The sequence below is a fragment of the Schistocerca gregaria genome, chromosome 2 (genome assembly GCF_023897955.1).
Source record: "Schistocerca gregaria isolate iqSchGreg1 chromosome 2, iqSchGreg1.2, whole genome shotgun sequence".
NCBI lineage: Eukaryota > Metazoa > Arthropoda > Insecta > Orthoptera > Acrididae > Schistocerca > Schistocerca gregaria.
The window spans coordinates 408,913,709-408,931,135 of NC_064921.1; positions in this window are offsets into that span (position 1 = coordinate 408,913,709).

The window sequence follows — 17,427 nt, forward strand, 5'->3', positions numbered from 1 at the left end:
CCTACCAACGGACCACCCATCCCACTGGCCAGCGAAAAATTAGAATGAGGAAAAGAGGATGAATTCGTGGTATTCATGGTCGTCCCACGAGCAGCTAGGGAAACTTACGTCCATCCAGACAGAACCCCGCATGCCTGGATAAGCCTTGTACAAGTGAGGTGCTGCAGGTTCCCCAGAGGTTGCCCGCTAGTGACTGTTCCACTTCAACAGCCATGCATCTTATCAGCGCGCAGCACACCTTAAGACTGAAGGGTTTTATATAGAGGTATGTACCGTCCTCGGAATCCAGGCAACCAAGCCAAGATCCCCAGTCCCTAAGACACACAACGTTCCACCGTTGCGCCAAACGGTGGTCGCTGAAGCATGCCCAGAGCTTACGGTATCAGCAGACTGGCGGCGCACACCAGTCCACAGCTCGAGGACCCCGGGTTCGCCAAGCCCGTACCCAGCAAATGAATGCTGAGCCCCCTGAGGGATGCTATTGTGGGAGGGTTGGCTGCGAAGACAGTACTGCGGGCGGGGTGGCAAATTATCGTGCTGCTGTTTTAACAGCAAGAAAAGCAAGTTGTCGTAACCCCAGCGCGCAGTATGGGAAGCAAGTTAAATATCTCACAAATTCTGCAATTAACTTGTCTCTGGGTCAAAGGATGCAGTAACTTTTTAATTGCTCTTGAACTACAGCTACCCGAGAAGACAGTAGCGGATTGGAAAGTTCCTGCGAGAAGTATGTATTGAGATGTGTGTCAAACGAAAGTGAGAAACTTGGTGGGGATGGAGTCATTGTCAAGATCGACGAAGCTTTACTTGAGAGAATAAAACGTCAGAGGTGCGAGAGAGAGAGAGAGAGAGAGAGAGAGAGAGAGAGAGAGAGAGAGAGAGAGAGAGAGAGAGAGAGAGGGGGGGGGGGGGGGAGAGAGAGAGAGAGAGAGAAGGTGGGTTTTCGGTGGAATCGAAAGAGGAACCCACAAGTGTTTCTTCAAAAACATACGAAGGGCTGTGCTGTTCGGTGACATAAATAGTACATCTTTCCACGGACGACTGTCATTTCCGAGTGTTTGTACGATGAAGGATTGAAGCATTTTACTGTAAACCATAAAATGACATTTAAGGATCCCGAAATGGTTACACACACCAGTAGTATCGAACGCATCTGGAATGCCATAAGGCAATCTCTCCACGACATCAGTCAGTGCAATAAAACGTTTTGACAGTTACTTATTTGAAAACGTGTGGCGCAGAAGTTACTCTCAAAAGCAAGATTTATTTATGCATTTTATGAAGAGTAAAGCAACAGCGTGCAAGCCCTTGTGTGATTTGGTGGAATTAAAAAAAATCAAGGTTTTATGTTTTATAGATCCAGAAAAAGCATATGACCGGGTTCCTAGGAGGAAGTTACTGTCTGTTCTACAAGATTATGGAATAGGAGGCAAGCTTTTGCAAGCAATTAAAGGTCTTTACCTGGATAGTCAGACAGCAGTTAGAGTTGACGGTAAATTGAGTTCATGGTTCAGAGTAGTTTCAGGGGTAAGACAAGGCTGCAACCTCTCTCCACTGTTGTTCATATTATTTATGCATCATATGTTGAAAGCAATAGACTGGCTGAGTGAGATTAAGATATGTGAACACAAAATAAGCAGTCTTGCATATGCGGATGACTTAGTTGTGATGGCAGATTCGATTTAAAGTTTGCAAAGTAATATTTCAGAGCTAAATGAGAAATGTAAGGACTATGGTATGAAGATTAGCATCTCCAAAACGAAACTAATGTCAGTGGGAAAGAGATATAAACGGATTGGGTGCCAAATTGGATGAGCAAAGTTAGAACGGGTGGACGGTTTCAAGTACTCAGGATGCATATTCTCACAGGATGGCAACATGGTGAAGAACTGTTAGAAAGGTGTAGCAAAGCTAATGCAGTGAGCGCTGAGCTACGATCTACTCTCTTCTGCAAGAAGGAAGTCAGTACCAAGACTAAGTTATCTGTGCACCGTTAAATCTTTCGACCAACTTTGTTGTATGGGAGCGAAAGCTCGGTGGATTCAGGTTACCTTATCAATAAGGTTGAGGTTACGGATATGAAAGTAGCTAGGATGATTGCAGGTACTAGTAGATGGCAACAATGGCAGGAGGGTGTCCACAATGAGTAAATCAAAGAAAAACTGGGAATGAACTCTATAGATGTAGCAGTCAGGGCGAACAGGCTTAGATGGTGGGGTCATGTTACACAAATGGGAGAAGCAGGGTTACCCAAGAGACTCTTGGGTTCAGCAGTAGAGGGTAGGAGGAGTCGGGGCAGACCAAGGAGAAGGTATCTGGATTCGGTTAAGAATGATTTTGAAGTAATAGGTTTAACATCAGAAGAGGCACCAATGTTAGCACTGAATAGAGGATCACGGAGGAATTTTATAAGGGGGGCTATGCTAGAGACTGAACGCCGAAAGGCATAATCAGTCTTAAATGATGATGATGAAGGTTTTATTTTTTTCTGGAATTCCTTCGTTGTTCCTATATTTTAATTTTCTTGGAGATGTAGTTCGTCTATGTAAGTAAAGAATAGTATTTTTTTTTTGCCATACACGTATAGCTTCTTTTTATTTATGAAGTGTCATTTGTGACTTGTGATACATGGCGTTTCTTAAATACAAAGAAGCGGAACATGTATTCGATAAAACTAAGATCTTGTTTTGTTTCACAGACACGTCAGATCTCCAAGATTATGGTATACCACTTGTGATAAATTGTTTATTTCATGATTTGTGTATTAATGTTCCTCTGTGAAACGCACGTAGAATGCTAAGGACGTTGTGAAAAATGCAATATTTGTTTCTTCCCCGTTTGAAACCAGCACATCGTTCCTATTGGCTACACAAATCAGGTCTGCCGCCATCTTCCATTCCCGTCACCGCTTGCGGCAGGCGTTAGCAACATAGCACTGACTGCTCTTTTTAAAGTTTCAATAATTCAAGCCACTATTAATGTTGTCGTGGGAAGGATTTCGACTACAGCTGTTATTGACACAAGTGTTGCCGTAAATGTGGTGTCAGCAAGTCTTGTACTAGATGCAGGGGCAGTTAATCAAATCAGTGTTTCAGTTCGTACTAGATCAGAAAATTTAGACAAACGACTACAAAAAATTCATGGTGTTAAGTTCCTTAGCCACTCCTACATGGAAAGAACATATTGATTCTCTGGAGAGGACATTACAGCAGTTTTCGAACGCAGAAGCCACAGCCAATCTCCAAAACTCAAATTTTGGGAAAAACGAGCTCCTATTTCTGGGTCATGTTTCTTCAGCAGGTATAACCCGTGCGATTTCTTCTACAGTTATAGCACCAGGTCCTCATACGTTTAGTGCAATGAGGAATTTTCTTATTCCAAGAACTAGGAAGCACCACAACGCATTTCTAGAGATATGTTAATTTTTAGACTTTTCTGTCTGATCAACTTCTCATTAAGTTTATTAAAAACGAAACTGCACCATGGAGTTGGTCAAAGAACTATTAAGAGGACTTTGATGCAATCAAACATACTCTAGCGAAGTCTGGCATTTTAAATCACTCTGTATTGTCACTGATGCCTCTTACTCAGAATTGCGGGCATCTCTGTTTCAGTTTTGTGAGAAAATGATAATTATTATGTCCATGTAAGAAGTTTTCCTATTCATACACTTCCTGAATCTGAATGATCCTGTTCTGCTGGAAACTCTGCCCATAGTCTGGGCATTTAAAAAAATTTGTTACTATGTTTATGGCAAACGCATTAAAACTTTCTGTTATCATTAAGCTAAGTTTTCTTGTGACGGGTAAAGTGCTTCACGCACACATAACACATTGGTCCTCATTCATGCAGAAAAAGATTTTGAAGTAGTATATGTTTGTGGACAATGTGATAGGAGATGCTTTCTGTCCATTACCATGGGACCTGCCAGAATTTTCGGAACTTACAGTACAAACCTCAGATTATTGAGTGCTACTGATAAAAAGACAGCAATTATAGAAAATATTTCTTGTACATGTGTAAGAATATGGCAGCTTTACAGTTGTTGAACATCAGTCGAACAAAGTTAAATTACTTCACAGAATCCCACTGAAAAACTAACACACCATTACAGAATACAAAACAATGTATTGTTCTAGTTGTGAAATGAGCAGTCTCACACTTTCTACATCTACATCCATACTCCGCAAGCCACCTGACGGTGTCTGGCGGAGGGTACCATGAGTACCTCTATCGGTTCTCCCTTCTATTCCAGTCTCGTATTGTTCGTGGAAAGAAGGATTGTCGGTATGCTTCTGTGTGGGCTCTAACCTCTCTCATTTTATCATCATGGTCTCTACGCAAGATATATGTAGGAGGGAGCAATATACTGCTTGACTCTTCGGTGAAGGTATGTTCCCAAAATTTCAACAAAACCCGTACCGAGCTACTGAGCGTCTCTCCTGCAGACTCTTCCACTGGAATTTATCATCTCCGTAATGCTTTCTCGATTACTAAATGATCATGATCCTGCAACGAAGTGCGCTGCTCTCCGTTCGATCTTCTCTATCTCTTCTATCAACCCTATCTGGTGGGGATCCCACACTGCTGAGCAGTATTCAAGCAGTGGGCGAACAAGCGTACTGTAACCTACTTCCCTTGTTGTCGGATTGCATTTCCTTAGGATTCTTTCAATGAACTCAGTCTGGCATCTGATTTACCAACGATCAACTTTATATGATCATTCCATTTTAAATCACTCCTAACGTGTACTCCCAGATAATTTATGGAATTAACTGCTTCCAGTTGCTGACCTGCTGTACTGTAGCTAAATGCTTAGGGATCTATCTTTCTATGTATTAACAGCACATTACACTTGTCTACATTGAGATTCAATTGCCATTCCCTGCACCATGAGTCAATTTGCTGCAGATCCTCCTGCATTTCAGTACAATTTTCCATTGTGACAACCTCTCGATACACCACAGCATCATCTGCAAAAAGCCTCAGTGAACTTCCGATGTCATCAACCAGGTTATTTATGTATATTGTGAATAGCAACGGTCCCATGACACTCCTTTGCGGCACACCTGAAATCACTCTTACTTCGGAAGACTTCTCTCCATTGAGAATGACATGCTGCGTTATGTTATCTAGGAACTACTCAATCCAATCTCACAATTGGTCCGATAGTCCATATGCTCTTACTTTGTTCATTAAACAACTGTGGGGAACTGTATCGAACGCCTTGCAGAAGTCAAGAAACATGGCATCTACCTGTGAACCAGTGTCTATGGCCCTCTGAGTCTCGTGGACGAATAGCGCGAGCTGGGTTTCACACGATCGTCTTTTTCGAAACCCATGCTGATTCCTACAGAGTAGATTTCTAGTCTCCAGAAAAGTCATCATACTCGAACATAATACGTGTTCCAAAATTCTACAACTGATCGACGTTAGAGATATAGGTCTATAGTTCTGCACATCTGTTCGACGTCCCTTCTTGAAAACGGGGATAACTTGTGCCCTTTTCCAATCCTTTGGAACGCTACGCTCTTCTAGAGACCTACAGTAAACCGCTGCAAGAAGGGGGGGGGGGGGGGGGGGCAAGTTCCTTCGCGTACTCTGTGTAAAATCGAACTGGTATCCCATCAGGTCCAGCGGCATTTCCCCTTTTGAGCGATTTTAATTGTTTTTCTATCCCTCTTTCATCCATTTCAATATCTACAATTTTGTCATCTGTGCGACAATCTAGAGAAGGAACTACAGTGCAGGCTTCCTCTGCATTCTCACTGCACACCAAGATGTTTTGATTTGGTATACACAGGCCCTTATCTAGGACTCGTGATGCCCAGAAGCATAGCTGTATTTACCTGTAAAAATACATCGTCAGCAGCAGTGCCTTTGCTGAATCTGTCTGAAAAGTTTGTAGTGGAGTAATGGGGCACGCAGAGGATATGCAGTTCAAACACTTTACTTTCACTTTGATTGCTGAATGAACTACTGCTTATGGCCAGATTGATTATCATCTATTACAATTTACGTACAGATAAACAGCTAGCCAACATACAGCACTTGATTGATATCCTAGAATGTGATTGAACGAGTGCAGTCACGTAACACTGAAGTGACGATTAAGTTCATATGTGGAAAATAAATCATTAACACATTCACTAATTGCACTGTCCATCCAAGTGGACACTCATATCTAAACAAACATGCGATGCGATGCACAGTAAGCATAATTTGGAAATAATGCTGCTAATATTCTGTTCCTATTGTTACAGAGAGCACTACTGGTACCGCCTCTGATACTAATTACATATTCACGTCCAGCCAGTAATTTAAAACAATCACTAAGTTACAAAATTACCTCCTGGATGCGAAATTATTGGGAATTATGCTAACTTGTCTGCAAAACCTTCCCGAATTGATGGACAAAGATCTTGTACTTTCTCGATCTTCTGCACTGACCAAAATGTCTTCCAGCAGCCTCTGTTTAAACTTGCCGTAATTAACTGAAGTGAGCTGCTGTTGTTTGCTGTTTTTTTTTCCTAAGTTACAATTAAAAATTTACATTCCTGATTAACCAAATAGTGGAAATATAATTGTTTTAACAGGGATTTTTAGACATAACCCTGATTTCTATTGCATTACACAGTCTAGTTTGCCAAAATATGGGATTCTATTTCAAAAACAATGTTTTAGTTGAGAATACTAAATTATTCCAGAGCTATATGAGCGCAGAACATGCTAACATACACTCCTGGAAATAGAAAAAAAGAACACATTGACACCGGTGTGTCAGACCCACCATACTTGCTCCGGACACTGCGAGAGGGCTGTACAAGCAATGATCACACGCACGGCACAGCGGACATACCAGGAACCGCGGTGTTGGCCATCGAATGGCGCTAGCTGTGCAGCATTTGTGCACCGCCGCCGTCAGTGTCAGCCAGTTTGCCGTGGCATACGGAGCTGCATCGCAATCTTTATCACTGGTAGCATGCAGCGACAGCGTGGACGTGAACCGTATGTGCAGTTGACGGACTTTGAGCGAGGGCGTATAGTGGGCATGCGGGAGGCCGGGTGGACGTACCGCCGAATTGCTCAACACGTGGGGCGTGAGGTCTCCACAGTACATCGATGTTGTCGCCAGTGGTCGGCGGAAGGTGCACGTGCCCATCGACCTGGGACCGGACCACAGCTACGCACGGATGCACGCCAAGACCGTAGGATCCTATGCAGTGCCGTAGGGGACCGCACGGCCACTTCCCAGCAAATTAGGGACACTGTTGCTCCTGGGGTATCGGCAAGGACCATTCGCAACCGTCTCCATGAAGCTGGGCTACGGTCCCGCACACCGTTAGGCCGTCTTCCGCTCACGCCCCAACATCGTGCAGCCCGCCTCCAGTGGTGTCGCGACAGGCATGAATGGGGGGACGAATGGAGACGTGTCGTCTTCAGCGATGAGAGTCGCTTCTGCCTTGGTGCCAATGATGGTCGTATGTGTGTTTGGCACCATGCAGGTGAGCGCCACAATCAGGACTGCATACGACCGAGGCACACAGGGCCATCACCCGGCATCATGGTGTGGGGAGCGATCTCCTACACTGGCCGTACACCTCTGGTGATCGTTGAGGGGACACTGAATAGTGCACGGTACATCCAAACCGTCATCGAACCCATCGTTCTACCATTCCTAGACCGACAAGGGAACTTGCTGTTCCAACAGGACAATGCACGTCCGCATGTATCCCGTGCCACCCAACGTGCTCTAGAAGGTGTAAGTCAACTACCTTGGCCAGCAAGATCTCCGGATCTGTCCCCCATTGAGCATGTTTGGGACTGGATGAAGCGTCGTTTCATGCGGTCTGCACGTCCAGCACGAACGCTGGTCCAACTGAGGCGCCAGGTGGAAATGGCATGGCAAGCCGTTCCACAGGACTACATCCAGAATCTCTACGATCGTCTCCATGGGAGAATAGCAGCCTGCATTGCTGCGAAAGATGGATATACACTGTGCTAGTGCCGACATTGTGCATGCTCTGTTGCCTGTGTCTATGTGCCTGTGGTTCTGTCAGTGTGATCATGTGATGTATCTGACCCCAGGAATGTGTCAATAAAGTTTCCCCTTCCTGCGACAATGAATTCACGGTGTTCTTATTTCAATTTCCAGGAGTGTATTTTCCACATTAGCTGCATAAGTGCCACAGTTATCTGCATGGCTTTTTCATCTATATAATCAGGGAATTAGCAATTAGATATATGTTTACATATGAAAATTGGTAACTAAGTTTTATATTAGTGGTATTTGTAATCAGCCTGGACTTCTAGGTAATTCCAGTTAATCAAAAGAATGTAATGGATAATAAAGTTAAGTTGGCTAAGCCCCGAGTTAACATTCAAGAGTTTTGGTACCAAGCATGTCATGAAAATAACACTACTGAAGGTCCCTGGGCAAAAAATCTCTTGATACACTGTCATACAATAAATACAAACACTATAATTGTGCTTTTATTAAAATTAAAAACAGAAACAATACAAACAACTTACAGTACATTTAGAAAGATACCAAGGTCCAAACACTGATTATTTAAATAACAAGGAGTTTTTCCACTTGTCCTGTCATTTGCAAACAAGTTTATGATTTCTTCATAGCCTAATTTCACTGTCAAGTCTGATTCCATAGCAAGGACACCAAGATAACTAGGATTTAACTGTCTTTGTTATGTCCATAAATAATTATTTATGCAATTTATAATTGAAAATTACCTTTCTGTTGAGCAATTGGAAGTAGGAGTACCCAATTATATTTGAAGGGCTAAGTTTAAATTTGCATAAACATTCTGTAAATTGCTACCTTCTAGTATCTTGGGCAGCTCTGAAAAAGAATATGATTCATTTTGATTCTTTACATCAGAGGTTAGTGTAAACATTCAAGTATAAATGCTGCGTCTTCTAGATCCAAACTGTTAACTTGCTGAAGCCTGGATGAATCTTCCAAGATTTCAAGTGGATTTAGATTTTTAATATCTGAGAAAAACTTGCATGGTTTATGTAAGTCCTGGAAGGAGACACACTTTTCCAGTTCTCAGATAATTTATGCAGAAATAAAGGAAAAGATATCGCCAGCTCATCTGATTCATTGGTTTCTTCAATATCAGAAGCAGATTCATAAAAGACTGTTCTGCTTTTCTTATTGCATTTCTTATCCTGAACTTCACTTTGTTGAATTTTAGCAATATTAAAGAGAGATTCAATTTTTTTCTGACCTAGACTCTTGAGAACTTCATAACCCATTTTAATTTCTTCCAAGAAATCAAGTAAGGAACTGTAAAACTTCAGAACAATGGCTATGTCCATGTCTGCTGCTTGTAATTGCTTACTAACAACACAATATTTCAAGAATTGAACCTTAAATTACAGTTATAAAAGACGTTTCAAAGCCACACAATTTCTTCATTATGCCTCTAGCTTCAAATTTCCACAAAGGCTTTTCACTTTCATTCTTAATGACTAACAACAGTGATTCAACAATTGCCTTTTCATCTTTGTTCAAGCTTATACAAGCTGCTTCTCTAATAGATCATCAGGTTGTAGAGAGGGATTTAACAGTTACATTGCCTTTACTGAAAAGTTCGCTTAAATGATTCCATATCACTGGCTACAACCACTGAAAAATTAAACATTTCTTACATTTGTTTAAAGAAAAAAGCAGCGCGCGCGCGCGCCCACACACACACACACACACACACACACACACACACACACACACACACACACACAGAGAGAGAGAGAGAGAGAGAGAGAGAGAGAGAGAGAGAGAGAGAGAGAACACATTGAATGACTAGAGATAGGACATTCATATTTACAGGACATGTACATTAGTATGTTCTGCAGAAATGACTAGCATTTCAGTCACCACAGTTTACCATGTGTCCAGCCTTCTAGTAAGCATAGGGTTTGCCATCGGCCCTGATAACTTGTTCCACACGTGATGTTATCTATGCATATGAGGCGCAAATGGAGTCCTATGGTATAGTCATCCATGCTGCATTCATCTCGTTCCAAAGTTCATCTTTGGTGGCTGGCATTGGATCACAGTGCTGCACCCATCATCTAACCATGTCCCACACATTTTCAACAGGTGACAGGTCTGGTTATTTGGCAGGCCAGGACAGTAGGCTGGCATCCTATGAAACCAAGAAGACATGAGTTGATGCAGCAACATGTGGTTGTGCATTGTCTTGCTGAGAAACAGTGAGGTGTTATGCAGAAAGGGTATGGCTACACGTTGCAAGATGTCATTCATGTAGGTCACACTTGATACAATGCCCTGGACATGCAACAACTATGATTTTCTGTTGTATCCAATAGTAACCCATACCATAAGGCCTGAATTGATGCTGTATGTCTTGTGTGAATGCAGTCACTTGTGATGCCACTCCCACTGTCTGCGACAAACCAAAATGTGGCATCATTTTCAAACAAACAGAACTTGGATTCCCCTGAAAACACTATCTGGTGCCATTCCTGTCCCCAGTGACATTGTTCCATACACTATTGCCAGATCTGTCCTGCAGTGCCATTCGGATGAGGTGTCAGATCTTGTTGGGTGGTCAGCTGGGTGGAGCAACCTGGCCCTATCATCGTGTTCTATGGCCTTCTGTGAACCATTCTGTACACACCTGTTGCACTGCCAAAACACTTTGTCCTCCATGGATGCATCAAATTGAATCAGTAATAACAGAATAATATTAAGCTCCAATAATTTCTGCCACTATTTATTCATCTATTCTCTCACCCATGATTTTGATTACTTCCTCATACGTCACAAAAGACAGGTATGTTGTTTTTCCATTTCCAGAATCCTTATATTGTGACATGTAACTAGAAGAAATGGCCCAATACCAGCAGTTAGTTCTACTTGTATTAAAAAGTTGCCATTAAAAATACTTCCAAGTACTTCATCACCACCAACAACTCTTTGTAACACATTACACTAGTACTGCACTTCATTTTCAAGTTGCGTGAACAATTTTCCAGCTGCCCTGACCAGAGCGCAGCTTCTGTTTATAAAACTATAAACACAATCTCGGTGCCTCGAACAGTTTTCATAAGCCACAATTACTTCTAAATGCTCCCAGTCTGAGAAACCATGAGGTCCCACGAAGTGTGATGTTCTACCACAGTACATGGTACACAAAATAATGTCCTCTGACTTTCTGAATACAAAAAATATTTTCACTTTTGTGTTTTTCTTCACCTTTGGTGGACTTGTTTTGTCTTGGCCTTCTACAGTTTCATTTGAAAAGTGTTTCTTCCCTACCTGAATTCTCTGGGAATTTTTAAAAAATGTCAAGGTGCAGAACTTTCTTCTATGTTTCCTCTTCTCTGTTTTTTTTTTTTTTTTAATTTTATTTTGCCAGTGATTGATACTGAGCCCCACTTATTCACTTTCTTCCAGTCATTTTTTTTTTCAGTGAGTATCAAAATATTACACAGTAACATCCATTAACGATGGGTAGGAAACATATTTGAAGTCACATGGCACTTGAATTAACTAACTAAAGCAAATTACATACAGTTATCTGCAAGAAAATAATACAGAATGCATCTGCTACTGTCTGCTGTTACAGGTGTGTGTGATATAAATTAGTTTAAAAAATGTGATGGTAACATAATTCATCATTTGACTCACTGAAGTCATAAAATAACAATATTATGAAAAGAATAGATTGCTAATTACCTTATAGCAGATATGTTGAGTCGCAGACAGGCACAGCAAGAAGACCATTGAACACACAAGCTTTTGTCGAGAAGGCCTTGTTCTGAAATAGACACACACACACACACACACACACACACACACACACACACACACACACACACACACACAGTTGCCATAACAACTGCCCATTTGCTTTTCATTCTGCCAAGCATTCTGATCCTCAACGCTGTTAGGGTGCATATAGTCGTGAGCTTCTTGCTATCTACGAAGCTGTTTGGTATTTCCAACCATCATTCGAAGGAAGAGTCTTTACGGACCACAGCCCCCTCCCCACAAGATTTTGAAGCAGGCATTTGGATCAGATCTCCTCCATAACAGTTTCAGCTGCATGAGCATAATCGCAGTTCACTACCAACATCCGGCACGTCGCCAGCATCAATAACATTGTGGCATATCGCCTGAGCCATTCCTGTGACATTAAAAAACTAACTCCCCCCCCCCCCCCAGCTTTCCGAAAGCAGGCCTCTGACAGCGTTCACGGCGTCACATGCCCTGGCATACTCACATATCTAGCTCTGATGAAGCATTATGTCTGCCCAGGCATTGCACGACTGGAGCAACTGGGCCCGAACCAGTATTCAGTGCCGGTGTGCCAAGGTCAGCCGGTACGTATATGCATCCATTGCCGCCTTTTCTTCCATACAACACCAATTCACACATATACATGTTGACATCAGTCCACAACATTCCTCCAATGGCTGTCGATATTTCTGGCAGTTATTAACTGATTTCTGCATTGGCGACAGACAACCCCAAACACTGGAACTTCAGCTGAAACCATTGCTGATGCCTTCATTCAGACCTGTGTGTCCAGTTTTGGATGCTCCCACCATAGCACTTCATATCATGGGTGCCAATTCAGCTCTGCACTTTCCAGTGCTTCGGCAGACACCCGTAACTCTAGTACCCATTTTTCTACCAGCTATCACCTTGCTGCTAATGACAAGGTATAACAATTCCACCACACACTTGGTGCCGTCCTACCCCTGGCACTTCTGGGCCTGCATATTACACACAAAGCCAACCTGGAAACTTCTGCTACTGAGCTAGTGACCACCACTTGTTGCCCTGGTGGCTTTCTGGAAGCAGCCCCTCTTGGACAGCATTGTCTCAGGCATCAAGCAAAAGCTCCAAAATTTCATGGCTCAGCTGCAACCCACACATTTGCAGTATTATGGTGAGCACCACAGTTTCATTCACTATGACCTCTCAGCATATACCAACAACATACTTCAGGTGGGTGCGTACCAGCTGCCACTTCGCCCACAGTACTCAGGCCCACTTGGTGTTGCAATGTGGGGACAAGACTATCTCCATTTCTTTGAACTGTCTCCATGTACAAGATCAAGCCAGTCTATGTCGTGGAGTTATCCCTGGCCAACAAGGACAGCATCATTAACATGGATTCTCTCTCTCACCTACTGCAAGCCCCAATCTCTATGCAGATGATGATGGCATGTCCAATGCTGCTTCCAATAAGCCACCACCCAGTACTACATCTGATGTTGCTCCCAACCCGCTACGAGTCTACTAACTGACCAACAAGTCTCCCAGGCTGGGACTGCAATGCTGCCAGCATTCTGACCTTCACCCAGCCTCTGGCCACAGGTGCCCAACACGAAGCCTCTACTGCTGTTGCCACCAGTGCACATGCCTTTGAAGCAGTGACACTATTTTTATGTGCGCCCAGCAACGCGAACAGCAGTAGTGTTTGTTCAATTTGCCAACAACTGACAAGTTATGATTGATGGAGATTTTGCATATAATAGTCGTGTAACATCTTTACTCTCTCATTTACATTCATTGATAATATTACAACATTTATAGCATCACATTAATTATTATTTTTTAAGTACATACAGGGTATATTATTTATTTAAATTCAAGTGGGGAACATTTTGGTAAAAGAAGTAAAACTACAAATACTGGTAGTGCAGCTAATAGTTTAGGGAACGGGGTGTACTGTTAGGAATATCACTCCTATTCACCATGGCAGCGATGTGACTGGTCCATTGCCTCACCCACCCCCTTCCTGCTTATACAATAATTTAATAACTTTTAGCCAGTTATTGGTAGATTGATTATTGAGCAAGTGACTAGTGAAATACTGTGTGAGATTAAAATAACTGTCTTCTCCCCCCCCCCCCCTCTCTAGCTGAAAGGAACTTCACTAGCTGCTGATGTTTGGCGACTACAGCGTGTCTGCTGCTTTCAGTAGAGGCAAATGAATACTGTTTTCCTTTTCGAGAGGAACCACCAAATTCAAATGGCTCTGAGCACTATGGGACTTAACATCTGTGGTTATCAGTCCCCTCGAACTTAGAACTACTTAAACCTAACTAACCTAAGGACATCACACACATCCATGCCCGAGGCAGGATTCGAACCTGCGACCGGAGCAGTCGTGCGGTTCCGGACTGAGCGCCTAGAACCGCTAGACCACCGCAGCCGGCGAGGAACCACCACCAAGAGAGTAGGAGGTGTGCTTAAAACTGGCTGAGGATAACTGTTTGGCATCATCTTGATAACAGCTGAGCAGTGCTTTCCACCAACACACATCAGTGAATTAGATAGCATCCTACTGAGATACTTTAAATAGTAGTGTTCTCATGGTTCCACACTAAGGCTTTTTCTTTCCCTGATTCACATTATTTGGTTACAACTGTAGCATTGATATTAATATAATTACACATACATGCTTCGAGAGCTTAAAAATACAGCAAATTGTGTTTTCCAGAGATGTGGTTCATAACTAAATCCGCAAAAAAGAACAGTATCGCCTAAGCATTCCACTTTCAGTAATTTCTGTGTTGCATAAAGGTGTAGCCTACAAAACAGTATTTCTGATACACTTGTCCAATTGCAGAAAATACTTTAATTACATTCCTATGAATATGAGTACACAAAAAATTAAGTTCCCCTTATTGAATTATGCAAGTATTACCTTTGTTTTCAACATTTATATTGAGGAACTGTATCTCTGAATTGCCTTCACAATTTATACCATTCCAAATTCAGACTTATCGTTTACAAGGATGTTTGTCAACTATTCATGAATTTCAGGTAGTATTGGTGTCTCTCCATATGTCTAACATTTGTATTGGTGTGTCTCCTTTAGGTATAGTTGTCATAAATTGGATTTCGATACACTGTATAACAGTGTACTCCAGGACAACTGCAAAATATTACTGGAGATGATACTGCTAAATGTGTGGACACAATTTTCAATCAGTATGTTTTACTATAAGCAGTTTTCTGGAGTAAGTTACCTCAGTGCAAGTGTTAGCAACTATTCCATCTGCATACAACTATCATACTACTTGTATTTAATGAAACTGATGTATAAGATGCTTCCCACATACACAAGTATGCACTTGCTAATTGTGTATGATACGAATAGATTTTAATTACACAGCTTTTGTGGAATAATACTGATCATTCACTCCCTTTGTTTGCCTCCACTAACTGCAGCAAACAATGTGCTGCATTCACCAAACACTGGCAAACAGTGATGTTCCTCTTTCAGCTAGCATACCATCACCATCTTCCATGCCCTGGTTTTGAGCTGCCTTTTCTCAAGGAACTTCACACTTTTCCAGGAAAGTCCGATTCCAGGTGCTCTGTCTGTCCTTCCAGCAGCAGCACTGGATTAATAAGTGAGTGTTCACCAGTTCAATGTAATTACAACCAAGTACTATAAAACTATTTTACCAGTTTCAAGCCAAGTCACCTGACATTCCTTTACTTCTAAGTGTGCCCAAAAAAAAATTCTTTTCTGACTGTGCTACTCTCCTTCACTGAAAGAAGAGTCTTTTTTTTTTTGCTTCCTTTTCTCACACTTTTTAACTTGCTGATAGGCGCAAGTATGAACACTAACCAGTGAACCTCTGTTCTTCCCCAAAGTAACAGGCTTCCTACATAGTGATTTCAATTTAATATTCTCTTCATGTTTTGGAACTACGAGATTTGAACACTGTCGCAATGATATATTTCCTGATGGTTTTATTCTGTTTTCACTCGTATATGTTACCATATCGCAAGTTGCAAATACCAGATATTATCTCATCAAGCATTTGTAGTGGCTCACCTACTTTGTTTCTTCGTTGATCATTTGTTGTCCTTGGTATCAACGTACTGGCTGAAAAACTAGGGAGTGTCTACTGTCTACTGTAAATGATGTAGCCAACAGATGCACAGTTGTGTTTCACAGTCTTTTACTTTCACTTTTCACAACCCCCTGAAAATACACAGTTATTTGGCCAGTGCACTATTGTCCTAACTTCCCATAAGCCTCATAAATAGCTAGCAGGCAAACATCCACTTACTGCTACAATAGTTTCCTGTTGAACATCAACGAGCAGTAAAAACATAACCATGTAATTCACAGTTCTTTTGGAATAGTCAGATACATATGGGACAGACACTGTCATTGCTTTAACACAGGGCCTATTGGCATACAATTATTTCACTGTTAACTTGATGCATTGTTGTTGTTCTAACCAACACAGGTTCCTCATCTGGAACTTGGATGTGGACTGACTGTCTCAGGACCAAAAATCGGGCCCTTATATATACTCACAATAATAGGTACTGGAACTACACATTGCTTGAAGTTAAATTGACAGAAATTGCAATAAAAATGTAGCTCATTAAATTAACTGAATACAGCGAAATTTTTTTTTCTTTTTAACAGTTTCTTCTACTACAACGGTAGAGCCAAATTATTTGTTTAAATCATAAAATTAACATATAAAGTTATGCAAACAATACTTTTGACAAAACTGTAAATTACTTTAGAATTAATTAAGTGCTGGCTTTGGTAACATGTTTTCAAATAGAGTCAAATAGATCCTTTAGGAATACTTAAAACTTGTTCCTCCAAATGTTTATAATTAGTACACAATTTAAATTTTTTTATAAGTCAACAATAGAATTTAAGTTACGAAACAATTACTGATTTTGCCCTATAATGATAATAACTAGTTATAGTCATAATAAATTAAAAAATCTATTACATACATAAAGCTAAGCATATAATTATATCTGGTGTATATTCTTTAAAACTGAGGGCCAACCTCTATGTTTTATGAACATGCAGATTATAATCACTTATGCTAATGGTAATTAGTTAAAGGTGAAAAAAAGAATTTAAGGAGGCAGATGGCAAAACAAGAGGGGAACTAAAAATATCCCAGTTTGCTTCATCACCCATTCTAATTTGTCGCTAACATCTACCTTGTTTCTGAACAGCAGTTCTAAGATTGAAGACTTAACTCCAGGAATTAAATTTATTTCTCTTGTGAACTTCCTATTTCGTTGTTGTATCTAGATCTACGGAATAAAGTTGAGATCACTTTCATCAAAACCAACCTTAAGTTTCATTTCTACACTCATGAGATCATTTCATCTAGCTTCCATGTTCCTTTCAGCGTTTTATTGTTATGTTATTTTTTTGTACTTTAAATGTGTGTATGTTTGGAAGCATGCTTGCAATGCTTAGGACATTGAACTAGTTTCCATATTGCTAGTCATGAAAAATAACAGAATTGCTGCTCAATAAATATTTGTCAGAACTTGCCGTACTCTGAATGGCACTGGTACACACACATCTGATTACAAGTCGAATGAATGAAATGTACAAGAAAGGACACCCATTCTTG